Genomic DNA, 17339 nt, shown 5'->3' on the forward strand with positions numbered 1-17339 from the left:
TATATGGCGTATTAACGGGTCTATGTATAACGCAAATAGAGTGGGTGAGCAGGGGCACCCCTGCCTTGTCCCTCTTGTTACGCAGATCTTTCCCGAACTCTCACCCATCATTTGAATCTTGGCAGTCGGGGTGGAATACATTGCCTGAATAGCCTTCCGAATCTTAGGCCAAACCCCCTCTCCTTAAGCACACTCCACAGGAAGCCCCACCTAACGCGGTCAAAAGCTTTTTCCGCATCGAGGAGGACCATTGCGATCCCCCCCTCCCCGGCAGCATGGATATCAAACAGCGTGATTGCCCTTCTGATTTGGTCCGTAGTACCCCTAAAGGGGATGAATCCATGCTGCCAGGGAGAGACCAGGGCCCCAATGATCCGCCCCAAGGGGGTAGCCAAGATCTTAGCGTATAGTTTATTATCCACGTTTATCAGGGATAAGGGCCTATAAAAGCCTGGATTTTCCTTAGGTTTGCCCTTTTTATGGAACACCACGATGTTAGTGCTCATCCATGACTCCGGTATTACCCCCGTATTTAAGATCCCATTAAACAGATCCAAAAGGAGTGGGGATGTTTCATCAGATACATATTTATATAGCTCAAGGGGTAGGCCGTCGGGGCCCGCAGCCTTCCCTGTTGCCAGATCTTGTAGGGCCTCCGACAATTCATCTAAGGTAATGGCCTGTTCAAGTATTTCCCTTTCTCCCTGAGCCACTTTAGTTCCCATACCTGTCCACTCTGTGTTTGGACCCTCTGTGGCTAACTCCTCCTGATACACATCTTGGTAATGCCTTCTAAAAACATTTAAAATTTCCATCGGCGTCTCGTAACTCCGACCCTGCTCTTCTATATGGGTGATGATGTTCTTAGAAGCGACCTGCCTAATACGGAGTGCGAGTGCCCTCCCTGCTTGTTCCCCTGTTTCATACAGCCTAGTTCTTTGTGCCTGATATTCCGCGGCTGCTTTATTAGCCAGTTGTTTCTGTATCTCGGCTTTGATGGAACTTACTCTCTCTAGGCTTTCTATCCCCTGCCTCCCCCGGGATATATCCTTTCTGTGCTGCCCCTCAGCGTCAGATAGTTTACGCATTAGTTGTTCTCTCTCTAAATTCATCATTTTCCACTTCCGAGTAGTATAACTAGTGGTTTCCCCCCATAAAGCAGCTTTATAACTGTCCCAGACTACATTTCGCGATACACTGTATCTATTTGCGTCAAAGAAAGCCTGAGACCAATTCTTGATATGTGCCACATAAGTACTATCTATTAAAAGCTTCCTATCAAAGGTCCAAGGTCTTACTTTTCTAGCCGGCCTATTAATATCCATTGTTAATATAAGAGGATTGTGGTCTGACATTATCATGGGTATTTTACAGATTTTCACCGTGCTCAATTCAGTGGCGGATATCATGAAATAATCAAGCTTGGAGTATTTCTGGAAAGGATGTGAGAAATCTGTGAACCCAGAGTCCCCTGGTTCGATGCTCCCCCACACATCCCTCAGACCGTGTGAGTGCATCATCGAACATACTGCCCGATATACCCGAGGTTTACGTCCGGTGTATGTGGTTCCCCCCTGAAGTTTGCTGAAATATTAAAATCCCCGCAAACTACTATGGGGTATGGCCATCCCGTTAGCTCCTTCTTCATGCTATCAAAGGTTTCAGGATCATCGCTATTAGCCCCATAGATGCAAAAGAGGGTGATACCCATATTCATCTCACATAATGCCCACCTGCCAGTAGTATCCACCTTAAATCGTTTGGCTCCCCCCAAGCCCACCTTACTTATGATAGCCACCCCCCTGATAGTAGATGTTTGGGAGGAGCAGGAGAGAGTCTTGAACCCTTTTAGATTTAACCAATGCTTTTTATTCCAAGGAAAGTGGGTCTCTTGTATACATAGGATATTGACCCCTATTGATTTAACATACTCCTCAAGTCTGCCCCTTTTTTCCAGTCATTTAACCCACCTATATTCAGAGAGCAAATCCTAAACTTAGGCATGCTTCTGACCTAAATATTGTCTTCTCTTCATCCGATCAGTAAACATGCTGGATACATATTTGGAATACAGATCTTGTTTCACTTTTACAATTACATTAGTGTCACAAACTCTCTTTTTTTTCGCATTTGCACCCCCCCCACCACCACCCAACCCCCACCCCCCTACCACTTCCCCCGTTCACCCTACCACCCCCGCCCTTAAACCCCTAAGCCCCCCTGAACCATACACCCTCCCTTGTGAGGCGCTCGTACTAAGTCTGTGCATATGATGGGTGCAGTATAGCAGTGAGGACTTCATAGATTACCGCTTAATTCCCATGGCCTCATAAAGCTTATGCAATTAGAAAGAGTGATCAGCAACCCCTTACAGGGCTTCTAAAACATCATACCTCGTGCACGATACTTATACCTACACTTATGCATATACTTATAAACTACTACATACCCAAGAGATATTCAGAAGCTGAATAAATGAAAACTAAGGAGGGAAAAAAAAAAGCCAGGGAGGAGAGCTTATACAGAGCCAGATTATTTATCCAAAGTGTCCAGGTACTCCCGCGCCTTAATTTCTGACGTGAAGTATTGTGTCCTCCCTTCATGAATTATTTTGAGCTGAGCAGGGTTTATGAGGTATGCCTGGATTTTCTTGTCCTGAAAGGGCTTAATCAGTTGCCGTTGTCTCCAGTGCCTTTCGACCGTGGTGTGACAAAAGTCTGGTCGGACAAAAAATGAGACCCCCTCACTCGTTCTTTTGGCGTAGGGTCTTGCCTTTTCAGCAATAGATTGTCTCAGAACAAAGTTCCCAGAAAAATTTTAATTGCCCTGGGTTTGTCACCTTCCCTCGCATTCCGGCGTATCTTAAAGGGGGTTCGATGCGCCCTCTGAATTTCAGTGGCCCAACACCAGCTGGCCAGTTCGGGGAACGCTTGTTCGAAAAGTTTGATAACATAAGCTCTTACATCTGATCCCTCTGCGCCCTCAGCTACCCCCAAAACCCTTAAGTTGTTCCTCCTTAGTCTATTTTCCAAGTCTTCTAGCTTCCAAGCTTCTGTTGAAACCACCCTTTCCTCCAGATTCGACACTCTGTCCCCCACATTGACGCATGCCTTTGATAGTTTCCTTACTACGCCCTTCATCTTCCTCATTGCCGCTTGGGCCTTACGATTGTCCTGCCTGGTCTCTTCTCGATGTGCAATATTCTCTTGATGAATCGCTTCCAACATTGACAGCTGGGTAGATTCTTGATTAAATTCATGATTGGGGCTCCCTTGTAACAGCGTTGTGGATGAGTGATCCCAGCTCAGACTTCTTTGGGGCTGTTCGTGGCCTTTCAGAGGGACAACAGATTTTACTGCAGTTGACGGGTGGTCCTCCTCTGGATCACTTTCTGATTCAGGATTACTCTCATCAATATCGGAACTGTGTTCCTCTTCTTCCGACCAGTCAGCCTCCTCTGTCACTGGAAAAAAAAATTAGCTGGGAGCCTTCTCCCTTTCTGTTTCAGGGGCCATGCTCACTGGGGGATTGAAATTTCCGCTGACCCCCTCGAAACAATTGTCCAGGTCCTGAGTCTTATAGTTCTTATTCGGCTTTGTTATGAGCACAGGGGTGGCATTTGCTCAGCTGACACTCTCCTCTTCATCGCCCATACCCCCGGAGCCAGTGTTTTGGGGCGCAGTAACCAAGCTTAAGATATTAACGTCCACTCCTTGAGGAGTATCTTTAGACCCTGGAGTAGGGCTAGGGATGCCTTCGTCATGCAAGGAGGATTGGTGTACTGTACTGGCTTCTATGCCCCCGACATCTGCTAAACCAACAGGAATGCTACCAGTGGCCTCCGTTTGATATACAGTCTCACACTCTCCCGTTTGCACAGCCTCTGCCTCAGCCTCTGTTGCTTTGACTCCCTTCTCCTTACCGACACGCGTGAAGATCTCTGCAATGCTGGTGTTTGCAGTCGCTTGTCAGGTCCTGACCGCAGGTGGTTTGCTTTTCTTCTCAGGATCCTTAGAGGGTGTTTGTACCTTCACTTTCCCCGCGGTTTCAGTCACCGCTCCTGTGCCGGTATTTCCATTTATTGCTCCGGGGGCATTTGCATGGTCAATTCCAGCCTTCCTTTTCAGGGTTGCTTTCCCCCCTGTATTTGCTTTCGGTGCCATTTTTCCCAACAGCTGCTGCCGCTCACTAGAACCGCTCTCGGAACTCCGCAGCCTCCGCTCACTCCATTTGCTTCGTTTCGCGCTGCTTCCGAGCTCTGCCCTGAATTCTACCAACAGCACCCCAGCGCTGCTCCGCCCATTGCCTCCACGACCGCCGCCAGAGAGCCCGCAAACAGGAGACAGAAGAGCCCAAATCATAGCTGCCACCTCACGGGACCGGCACGGCGGCCCCGCAGTATTGCCCGGTAGGTAAGCACTACGTACATCGGGTTTCAGAGGCTCCTGCACGGTTGCTGAATATCGACCTCCTCGAGGCTAACCATCCGTGTTCATGTCCTCGCTGCTTACTGCATCTCAGCCGCAACTACGCGGCCACCATCTTGCCTCCATAACTTGATTGTTCAAATGAAATTTTTTTATTCAATTTTGATATCTCACTTTCTGATAATTATGTGTCCTGTGAATTTTCTGTGTAGTATGGTTTAACTTTTAGACTTCTTCTACCACCTTTTCATAAAAAAAATATCAATGGAGTCATACATATAATTGTCAAACAGCACCAAAGATATAAGATAGTAAAAAATGCTTTTCCTATTGAAACATTGTCCTAACTATAACTACCTACTGCTGACTGCCTGTAGGTAATATACATTTAGTGAATGTATATATTCACTCAAAAACAAAGGTTTCAGGGATGGTATAGTTAGGAATTAGCATTTGGAAAACCTTAAAAATTCTCTGAAAAAAACAAAATTACGGGGACATTATAGTTGCGCTAACATTCCACTCGTACAAAACCAGAGAAATTCTCTGCCCCACGATGCACTGCTTAGGACCTCACATATCATTCGGGACATGGTCAGTAACATAGATCACCATGTAAACATATATGTGATTTCATTATAGATATACACCTTCAGGTCATCTTTCCAAAAATATATTGTTTTCTGCCTCTTTAAGTAAACTCAACAATCTCATCGTACATTTAATTATCTGCAACCAGAAAAACATTTCTCACCATTTAAAAACATGCAAACCAGTCATATAAGTTAAACACACTTCCTAATACATACCTAACAAGTTTTACTACTTTTATAATTTGTATACAGGCACAGCAGATGTTCTTATGTTTTATTCATGACTACACTACTCCTATTCAATAATGTGACCAGAAGTACTACAGTACACAGAATGAAAATTACATTGATCTGTCTATTCTTCACATTATGCTTAGATATTTAAAACATTGTCATTTTTAAAGGCATTACTGATGGAAACTTTCAACTGTACTAACATCTTAAAGACATACCCTCTGCAAATACCGTTCATCTGATATATTTATTTTTTATATCACTGTGATACTTTAAATAATTAAAGAGGCATATACATACCAATGAATGGAGTTTGTAGATTATATTGTTGTTTTAGCTCTTTCTGGATAGTTTTGATACTGTTAAAATGTGTACAAACTAAGCACAAGAATGTTACATCACTCTCATACAAAGCAGCTATAAATGGTAAACTCTTCAACTTTTCACTCTGTGATCATTAGAAAGGCAGCAAAACAAATCATGTATTTCATTTTAAACTATTCTATCACCACTTTTGAATGGCTGGCATCTGTTAACCCTTTCCTTCTCTTTCAAACAGAGATCACTGTCTACACGTGTTTGTGATGTTTTTACGATGATCATGGAGTAATCACAAAAAAAACAATATTTAGCTTCAGTTTTTGTACATCAGTTTATTATATAATCCTGAGTTGGAAATTAAAGTTTGCCATTACTTACATTTTTCAAAAAAAGTTCTTTCTCTTTAACACCCTTCCCCCAATAAACTCTTGGGGCCACATGTATAAAGGTTTGAAATAGCGACTTCCTGTAAATCACAATTAGGAAATTACTATTTCAAATTGATGAAACTCTTCTGAGTTTCATAGGTGATTCCTAGGGGGTGGCAAATTGACCTACCTCATTAATATAAATGAGAAAGATCACAATTTTGACTCCCTAGGAATCGCTAAATTCACCGGGATGGTGGCCTGCTGTGGTTAGCTGATCACCATGTCCATGATTGGTTGCTTATAAATAAAACAATCTTTTGTTTTAAATGCAGCCTCTTTTCCTTAAAGGAAAATAGGATGCATTTTTGAAAAAAGAAAAGTATCTTTTTAATTTTTTGTACAACCATTTCCAAAGGGGACTTGAAGTTGGTGGGAAAATGTGAATATTATTCTTTCGGTATTTGGAAGGGACGTCCTGAACACGCCCCTTCCACAGGTTAGTGAATCGCAAAATAGGGTTTGATACATGTAAAAAAGACCTTCTGTGAATCGGCCCATTTGTGACCTTAAAAAGGCTTTGGAAATGTGGCCCTTAGCTAGTGCATGTAGCAACCCAGTGGAACCAGTAGGTCACAAATTCACAGCACATTCTAGAATGAACATGCAGCTTCCAAATGAGACACAACAGGTTTGTTTTACTCCACAGAATCAAAAGAATCTCCATATCTGGAAAGTCGCATACAGGTCAGCCATTATGTCTTACAAAAGCGCACTTAAAGTTGCTCAGGCCGCTTTTTATGAGGAAAGAATTTGTGTTTCCTCAAACTCCTCCAGAGAGACCTTCCAGATAGTGAAAGAACTTTTGAAAGTTCCAGAACCTCCCCCAGTTCCCGATATCTAGATGTATCCTACTCGCGGAATTTTTCAATAGCAAAATCCAAAATATTCTAAAAAGTCTACCCGGCAGTGACCACACATTTGACCTCAGCACTCCCAATGCTCTGGGGATTGGACCACATTTGGAAGCTTTCTCCCCAATCCACAGTAAGGTATTCCAAAAAACACTGGGATCAATAAAAAGCGGATCCCCGGGAGACCCGGCACCAATGCATATTATGAAATTGGTGTCTGCAACCATCACCTTTAGCCACAGACTTAATTAACTTCTCCTTTTCCCAGGGTATTGTTCCGCCCAGTTGGAAGAAGGCTACTGTGAAAGCCTTACTAACGAAACCACAGCTGGATCCTTCAGAGATGGCTAACTATCGACCTATCTCTTACTGCCAGGGATCTGTAAGATCGCGGAGAAACTCGTCAACCAGCAACTGTCTGCTTTTTTAGAAATGGGTGAGCAGGTGGCCAGCTCCCAGGCAGGCTTTTGCCCTGGTCAGGGTACTGACACCGCCCTTATGGTGGTGGTTGAAGTGGCGAGGCAGATCTTGGACTCAAGAGGATCAGAGGCAGTGATCCTCCTGGATCTAAGTGCGGCCTTTGATACGGTGGACCACCGTATCCTTATCAAATGCCTCAGCAACCTAGGGATCATGGGCTCTGCCCTGGCATGGTTAGAATCCTTCTTACACTCCAGAACCTTTCAAGTCTTGGAAGGCAACACTTGCTCTAAATCGACCCCTCTCCAGTGTGGTGTACCACAGGGCTCGTCTTTGAGCCCGACACTTTTCAACGCATATATGGCCCCACTGGAAGATATTGTCACCCCTTTTGGGATTAAATTAGTCACCTATGCTGACGATACACAACTGGTCGTTTCACTCAATCAATCTTACCACTGCTCCGAGAACCTACGGTCCTGTTTGTCAGAAATTTTCGGCTGGATGAACAAATCCATGCTTAAAGTAAATGGAGACAAAACAGAGCTAATGCTATTAGGCCATAGGACCACATCTGTGTTTAGCTCTATGTGGTCCACATGCCTGGGACAAATTCCAACACCAAAAAATGAAATCAAAAGTCTTGGGGTATGGCTTGACCAAGATCTTTCGCTCAAAACCCAAGCCAAGAAAACGGCTGGGGTGTGTTTAGGCCTACTCCGCACTGTACGGAAAATTGTGCCTGTCCTACCTCCCCACTCTATGAGGCTTCTTGTGCAGGGTTTGATCCTCTCCAGGTTGGATTATAGCAACGCTCTATACTTGGGTGCTCCAGAAGCCACTATAAATAAACTACAACATATCAAGAACTCAGCAGCGACACTGCTAACTGGATCTTCAAGCAAGCTATCAGTCAAATCTGCCCTCAGATCTCTCCATTGGCTGCCAATACGGGAGAGAGTCAAATTCAAATCGCTGTGCAATATGCACAAATCCTTACAGGGCAAGTGCCCCCCCATTTTGCGAAGCTTGGTCAGCCCCTATAAAGCCAATAGGGCACTTAGATCCGACCACCTGTACCTCGCTAATGTCCCCAGAGTAAAGAAGGCTCGAACAGGAGGACGTTGTTTCTCCGTTAACGCCGCGAAGCTTTGAAACTCCCTCCCCCTCAAGATTCGTATTGAACCCAGCCTTCAGAAGTTTCGCAAGCTGTTGAAAACCTTCCTTTTCCCTTAAAGGTTCCGCCACTTCCGCTAGCTCTGGTCTAATCTCTTCTCTTAGCGCTGGGACGCCTACGGGTAACCACACACTCTATAAATTCTATTCCATTCCATTCCATTCCATTTCTTTTCTTAAAAACAACAGTCAATAATAGGATTTCTTGTTAAAGCATCGAACACGCAAACTAATTTTGTTCACTTTCATGCTGACAGCATCCAATGAAATAAACACCCGCATTTTAACTACTTTTCATTTAGAAAACTACCTCATTCCGCTCCAGCCTTCTACGTCTCCTATTGCTCCTTCACTTCAAAATGCTACGGATTGGTGTTAGGTTCCGTCTACTAGACCCACACACTGCAGGAACGAAGTATAAACCAACCCACTTCCCCAACCCATATGCCACTCACAAGAGAGAACTATGAGCGTGCACATGAACCAGAAAAGGGGGTGGTATTTATGAGGAGACACCAAGTCAAATGCCACCCTGGATAGTACAACGAGACAACAGCTCCCTCCTCCATGCCTTCGCACCTAAACAGACAAAAACAGTCTTTAAGCATATGCCCCACAAAGTATAAACATTACACCATGTCCTATCATCACAATCACTTTGATCCTACCAGTCACATGTGCAGGCTTTGCTTCGTGGTATCCTGGGGCAGCAAACAACTCCAGATCCGATCCGAGATAACTCCTCTCGGAAACGGAAACATATGGGTAGCAACCAAACAGATCTAAAAAGTGTCTCCTAATAAATGCAGGGGAAAAAACGCCCATTTACCGGCGTAAAAAACCCCCTGCTAAAGTACTCAGGGCACGTCAGGGGGGGACAATGAAAACCTAGGATCCCAACCTCGGTCCGGAAGCAGACTCGCGGAATGACCTAAAATGTCATTTCCGCCTAAAACGACAAGGAGCGCTTCTACAGACGCGAAAGGTAAAAACGATCCCACAGTTCGTTTTTCGAAGCGCGTCTACGCAAAGAAGTCGCTTCACCAGCACTTAAAGTTAAGGGGAGCAGGACCCCCTGGGAACCTCCCCCTAATAAACGGAACAACTAGGTTTGGAAATAAATGAAGGGGGAAAAGGTACAGAAAGGGAACTAACTAGCTACGGGGCAAAAGGAAACAAGGAGAGGGACTACGAAGAGGAAAAGGAAAGACTCAGGCTGCAATAAGGATCTGGAAACACACACGAGCCCGTGTGGAAACGGAATCCAATAGATCACCAAACACAGGACCAGGAACCAGGAACCAGGAACCCTCCATTAACAAAATCAAGCAAGGAGATAGAGGTAAGACTGACTTTTAACCCTGCCCTAGTAGGTCATGTGATGACAGGCCATAGTAACAAACAAGGGACTGGACCCAATTCCTAACAGTGCCCCCCAATGACCCTCCCCACCGGGCGGGGTTTCCTGGGATGCTGTCTATGGAACAGCCTGACCAAGCGAGGTGCATTTACCCCCCCCAGCAGGCTCCCACGTCCTATCCTCAGGGGCGTATCCCTTCCAATCCACCAGATAGTAAAGACGACCCCTCCTACGCCTAGAATCGAGTATAGCCTGGACTTCAAACTCATCCTCTCCATCGATTACCACAGGAGGAGGGGGGGCAGCACCTGAGCAGAAGGTACATAGGGTTTCAACAATGACGTGTGGAACACAGGATGGACTTTGAATTCCACGGGCAGCTGGAGCTTCATAGCCACCGGATTGATCACTTGAGCCACCGGAAAAGGGCCCACAAACCTAGGTTGCAATTTGCGGGATCCCTGCATTCGCAGGTTCCGGGAAGCCAACCACACCTGATCTCCCACCCGATAAGTGGGGGCAGGGGCCCGATGCCTATCGGCCTGTGTTTTCATTGCTGCCTTTGCCTCTAGCAAACGCTCCCTTGCAACACCCCAGATGTCCCTCAACCTCTTACATACATCATCTATGGCTGGCACATGCCCAGTGGGATGGATAGCTAATGCTCTAGGATGGTACCCCAATGAACAAAAGAATGGTGTCATACCCAAGGCGGAATGCTGACTGTTGTTATAGGCGAATTCCGCTATAGGAAGAGCAGTCACCCAATCACACGATAATGACGAAACAAGACACCTCAGGTACTGCTCCATGGTCTGGTTGGTGCGATCAGTCTGACCATCGGACTGCGGATGATACGCAGTGGACAACCGTATTTCCATCTTGAGTACCAAACACAGCTCCGTCCAGAAATGGGACACGAACTGAGCTCCTCTATCGGATATGATTGCCGATGGTAGTCCATGAAGCCTCACCACCGAAGACATAAACACCAAAGCCATCTCCTTAGTCGTAGGGATCTTGGATAGCGGGATGAAATGCGCCATCTTAGTGAATAAATCAACCACCACCAAAATGGCGGTAAATCCCGACACAGATGGAAGATCAGTCACAAAATCCATACTGACGGTATGCCAAGGAGAAGGAGGAACCTCTAAGGGCTGCAAAAGACCAGAGGGCTTACTGTGCTAAGGCTTATTAGTGGCACATACAGGGCAAGCAGTCACATAACCCTGGATGTCTCTAGCCAGAGTCTTCCACCAAAACCATCTTAAGCACAGCTCCTTTGTCTTCTGCATCCCAGGGTGTGCCACCAATGCAGAAGAATGACACCACTGCAGAACCATATCCCTCAAAACCGGGGGAATAAACAGCCGACTCTCATGATATAGTAACCCATCCTGAATCACAACCCGGGGCAACGCCACCCATGGAGCCAAATCCATCTGACGTAATCTCTCTTTCACCACGGAAGGGAAGTCTTTAACCGTTGTCCCTCCTATGATTTTCTCACCGGCTATCATGGGTCTGTCTTCTTTCAGAAGACTCACCTCCTGAAGATCCACATGTATCCGGGAAAGAGCGTCAGACTTAATCTGCTGTGCTGCGGGCCTATAAGTCATAACGAAATCATATTCGTTAAAGAATAGGACCCACCGCATTTGACGCGGAGTCAAAGCATGAGCAGACCGAAAGAACACTAGGTTTTTATGGTCGGTATATATCGTGATAGTATGACGGGCGCCCCATAAGTAATGTCGCCATTCCTCAAAGGACAATTTTACAGCCAATAATTCTCTCTCCGCCACCGTGTAGTTGCGTTCTGCCGGCAACAAGGTTTTAGAAAAATAGGCAATAGGGTGCATATGCCCTGTCTCCTCGTTTCGTTGGGATAATACCCCACCCACCGCACACAACGAAGCATCTGTTTCCACGAAGAACGGCAGGGCAGGATCAGGATGCACCAACACAGGTGCTGATGTAAATGTCCTAAGCAACAATTGGAAAGCGTCCTGAGTCTCAGTGGACCATACAAAAGGAACCCCCTTCCTCAACAGCCGGGTCATAGGTGCCACTATATCGGAGAAATGAGATATGAAACGCCGATAAAAATTGGCAGATCCCAGGAGCACCTGAATGTGCTTAACTGTAGATGGTATAGGCCAGGTCACAATGGCCTGTATCTTTTTTGGGTCCATCCGTATACCTTCCGCTGAAATGATGAATCCCAAGAACTCTACCTCAGAGGTGCTGAAGTGACACTTTTCTAGTTTGGCATACAGATGATGTTCCTGTAATTTCTGTAGCACTTTTGTCACGTGTTCATGATGTTCAGCACCTGTCTCCGAAAAGATGAGGATGTCATCCAGATAGACGATGACAGTTCTATCCAAATACTCGCCGAGGGCCTCATTGATGAAGTACTGGAATGCCGCCGGCGCATTGCATAAGCCAAACGGCATTACACAGTACTCAAACAAACCGTATTTGGTCTTAAAAGCCGGTTTCCACTCATCCCCGGGTCGAACACGTATAAGATGGTAAGCACCCCGCAAATCCAATTTGGTAAACACCGTGGCTTTGCGGAGCTGGTCCAACAACACGGGGATAAGAGGGAGAGGGCACTTATTCTTCACCGTGGCCTTATTCAAGGCCCTATAATTCACGCAGGCCCTCAATGACCCCTCCTTCTTTGGAATAAAGAAGATCGCCGAAGACACAGGGGAACAGAAGGGACGGATAAAACCCATTCTCAACATCTCGTCCAGATATACCTTAAGATGCAGCTCCTCAGGTTCTGATAACGCATAAATGCGGCTGCATGGTAAAGGAACACCCGGCACCAGATCTATCTTACAGTCAAAAGACCGGTGCGGAGAAAGACCCTGGGCTTGTCCTTTATCAAAAACGGCCTTGAAGGCAGAATACTGCAGGGGAACAGTGCCCACCTGAGCCACCGCACAAGACAACGGGGTGATCTGTTCACTAGCCACGTTATAACAATGTTTAAGACAATACGTGGAATCCAATGTCACCAAACGCTGCACCCAATCTATCTTAGGATTGTGGTCCTGCAGCCTAGGAACCCCTAACACCAACCCGAATGAAGGGGCATCAATCAAATCAAAAACCACTGTTTCGGAATGTCCGTTCTCACACAGTAACTGTATAGGAACCGTCTGCCGGGTAATAGAACCCAAAGTCAGTTCCGTCCCATCTATTGCTCTCACTGGTTCTGGCTGTTCTTTATAGCGACAGGGAATCAACAGTTTATCTGCTAATGTGATATCAATAAAGTTTCCTGTAGTCCCAGAATCCAACAGGACGGACACAGGTACTTGATTGTGTACCGAAAGCAAAAGATGGGCGGCAATATTGAAGTGTCAAGGCACATGATCTATCGCCCCACTACATCATACCTGCCCTTAGCTTCCTCCTCCTTTACTACACGTCCATCCACATGGATTAACGCTACCTTCTTTCCATAACCAACACCTGATGGTTTCACAGTACATTCCCTGGCGAAATGGCCGCCCTGACCACAATACAAGCATAGATTCAACTCCCTCCTCCTCTTTTTCTCCTCTGGAGATAGTGGCCCTCTTACCCCACCTATTTCCATCGGTTCCGGCCCTGTCTTAGGCTCTGCTATAGATTTGGCTTCAGCTTTAACATAACTTCCTCGGGACACCTGGAATCGACTACGTTCCCCTCGCCTCTCTGATAATCGATGGTTCAATTTTACCACGAGATCAATAAATGTAGCACAATCCTCAGGGGGATCTACCACCTGGGACACCACATCCTTAAGGTCCTCACATAGACCCTGATAGAATAAAGACGTCCGTTTGTCCATCGGCCAATGAGTCTCAGACACCAACCGGTTGAATGTGGCAATATATGACAGTAAATCCTGTCTGCCCTGCCGTAGCTTCATGAGCTCCGCATCGCTAGCTTGCATAAAAGCATGTTTAGCGAACAATCCCCGCATTAGTTCTTTAAAGGCTGAATAATCATACAGCAAACGATCATCGCTATCAGGTTTCCAGGTTTAAAGTCTTTATTTCGATTTTTTTAACAAATCATAAAAGACACATTAAAATACAAAAGAATTTAACTGATTCAATTTAAGCAAAACAGGAAAGAACAAAACTATAAAAGAGATTCAACACTAACAAAAGTATGCAAATGAGAAACATTTAAGACAAATGAATAAAACAGGATTAAATTTCAATAAATGAAAAAACCTGGCTATTTTATAAAAAAAAGAAGATAAATTTAAGTTTAAAAAAAAAGCATTGCAGTTCAAGTTCATTGTAAACGGGCCCTTTATATGGCAGAATACAAGGGATATAGATGAGGCAACTAAGTCATAAATCAGTTAACTGATACATAGTCAAACAGATTATGACCGATTGTAGAGCATCTTGGTCCTTGGGGCTAAGGCGTGTTGTTTTTTTAGCCTTAGGAGCCAAGCCCAGCCCAAATATTTTGCCAGAGTTACTACAAAGAGTTCGGAGGTGTTAGTCCTAAGCACCCATATTGCTTCCCTCGATGTTTTGAATGGTAGTTTTTGAAACAAGGGTTTTAGCCATTTCTTTTGGGGTGCAGCGTACCTAGGGCAAGCAAAAAGAAAATGTCCTTCAGATTCAATATGACCTGGGCAGCATGTACAATAGGGCGATAACCCTGTAGACCATTTGTTTAGAAAAGTGTTCAAGGGCAAAGCCCCCACTCTAAACTGGTGGTACAGCTTCTTGTCTAATGGTCGAGTTATTACATCCCAATAGGTCTCTCGCGATAGGTCAAGTTTGAATGTTAAGAACCTGCCTGTCATCGCTATCAATTAAGGGAATTGACCACTGGGCAGCGGTGCCAGCCAAATACGATATAGTAAAGGCTACTTTGGCGGAATCATCAGGAAAGGCGCTGGGCTTGCACATAAAGTGTAGTTGGCATTGGTTCATAAACAGACCAAAATTATCACTGTCACCCGTGAACCTCTCAGGGGGAGCCAATGGTACAGCAACTGGGGTTGTAACAGATACTGCTATAGGGACTCCGCCTCCACTGGTGTTCTGTGCTGACCCACCACCATACTGAAACGTAGCAGGCTGCAACACCGGTCCCTGTCCCCTATGCTGCGACTGATCCCTGGCCCTCAATTCCTGTCGTAAGCCCACGTTTTCTTGACGTAGGTCCTTCACCTGGGCTTGTAAAGCCGCCAGAGCTCCCATTACATCCTGCATAGTAGGTATACTAGCAGCCCCACCCGAGGGATCCCTTAGGTCCTCCTCCATACTCGTCCGGGCAGTGTGATAAAAAGTGTGGGCTTGATTTTCTGTTAGGTTCCGTCTACTAGACCCACACACTGCAGGAACGAAGTATGAACCAGCCCACTTCCCCAACCCATATGCCACTCACAAGAGAGAACTATGAGCGTGCACATGCACCAGAAAAGGGGGTGGTATTTATGAGGAGACACCAAGTCAAATGCCACCCTGGATAGTACAACGAGACAACAGCTCCCTCCTCCACGCCTCCGCACCTAAACAGACAAAAACAGTCTTTAAGCATATGCCCCACAAAGTATAAACATTACACCATGTCCTACCAGTCACATGTGCAGGCATTGCTTCGTGGTATCCTGGGGCAGCAAACAACTCCAGATCCGATCCGAGATAACTCCTCTCGGAATCGGAAAAATATGGGTAGCAACCAAACAGATCTAAAAAGTGTGTCCTAATAAATGCAGGGGAAAAAACGCCTGTTTACCGGCGTAAAACCCCCCCTGCTAAAGTACTCAGGGCACGTCAGGGGGGGACAATGAAAACCTAGGATCCCAACCTCGGTCCGGATCAGACTTGCGGAATGACCTAAAACGTCATTTCCGCCTAAAACGACAAGGAGGGCTTCTACAGACGCGAAAGGTAAAAACGATCCCACAGTTCGTTTTTCGAAGCGCGTCTACCCAAAGAAGTCGCTTCACCAGCACTTAAAGTTAAGGGGAGCAGGAGCGCTAATAAACGGAACAACTAGGTTTGGAACTAAATGAAGGGGGAAAAGGTACAGAAAGGGAACTAACTAGCTACGGGGCAAAAGGAAAAAAGGAGAGGGACTACGAAGAGGAAAAGGAAAGACTCAGGCTGCAATAAGGATCTGGAAACACACACAAGCCGTGTGGAAACGGAATCCAATAGATCACCAAACACAGGACCAGGAACCAGGAACCCTCCATTAACAAAATCAAGCAAGGAGATAGAGGTAAGACTGACTTTTAACCCTGCCCTAGTAGGTCATGTGATGACAGGTCATAGTAACAAACAAGGGACTGGACCCAATTTCTAACATTGTGGGCCACATCTATATATCGATTAGGCTAAAGATGCTGCAAAAAGTGAGGTATTGACACGGAATTGGGTTTACCAAAAGTGGCGATTACTTGGTTTAGACAGAGAGGGTTAAAGCTTCATCAGTTGCTGGCTTTGGTTAAATCTATTGTGGATTCCTGAGCTCCTCACCTCATGATTGTGCACTGTGGTGGAAATGACCTAGGAACATTGACTGGGGTTGGGTTGGAAATCCTAATGAAAGAAACCTTTGCAGAACTGATGTTGCTTTTCCCTCACACTGTCTTGGTGTACTCTAACATATGCCAAATACAGAAATGGAGATGGTGAAATCAATTCTGTCCACAGGTTGATAAAAGCCAGGAAAAATGTTAATAAAACAGTTTCTGCTGTCCTCAGAGACCATAAAATGAGCTGTATCTATTACAACAATCTGCATTTTGACATGCATGGAATTTACAGAAATGATGGAGTGCATCATGGGTGTTTCTAAGTAACCTAGAACTCTGCATCCGGTCTTATGTGTAGCTGTCACATATACACAATCAACACAAAGGCTCTTGTCAGATCCACCCTCATATGCAAATTATTGTTAATTTTCTTTACAAAGATTTTTTTTTCAAGTTTTGGGAATCTTCATAATGATGCACGCATATACGTCCCGAGTAGAGAAAACAAAAGCTGGCATTCAAGTTTGAGAAATGGGTGTGATCATGGCACAAGTTATGTGTCCAAAATAGATCTTTTTAATTGTGCGCGGTGGTCGTGATGATGCCACAACCACCATCCATGTACCATCACGGTGACATCGCGACTATCAATGTCATCATGAATTTTAGTGGAAACATTAAAAAAAAACATATCAATGAACCATTAGTATGCATTGCTATAGAGATATTGATAAAAAAAAATGTAGAGTTATTTATATAGTGAGTTATCTACTGTGATGGTTATAATTAATTATATAGTCATAAATTTGTTATGTGGTGGTGGCTATTGAATGCCTGCTTTTGCTTTCTGCTTTCGCTACGTACCCGCTGGGATTGTGATTACCGACTTCATCACGATCTCCTGCCTCATCGCAAAAAAAGAAAATAGGTTTTAGAGATGGTTGTTCTAAAAATATAGTAGAAAAACATGAGTTTGAAGTGTACTGTAATAAGCCTCTAGTGTGTA

Source organism: Lissotriton helveticus, chromosome 3_1 (assembly GCF_964261635.1).
Source record: "Lissotriton helveticus chromosome 3_1, aLisHel1.1, whole genome shotgun sequence".
Taxonomy (NCBI): Eukaryota; Metazoa; Chordata; class Amphibia; order Caudata; family Salamandridae; genus Lissotriton; species Lissotriton helveticus.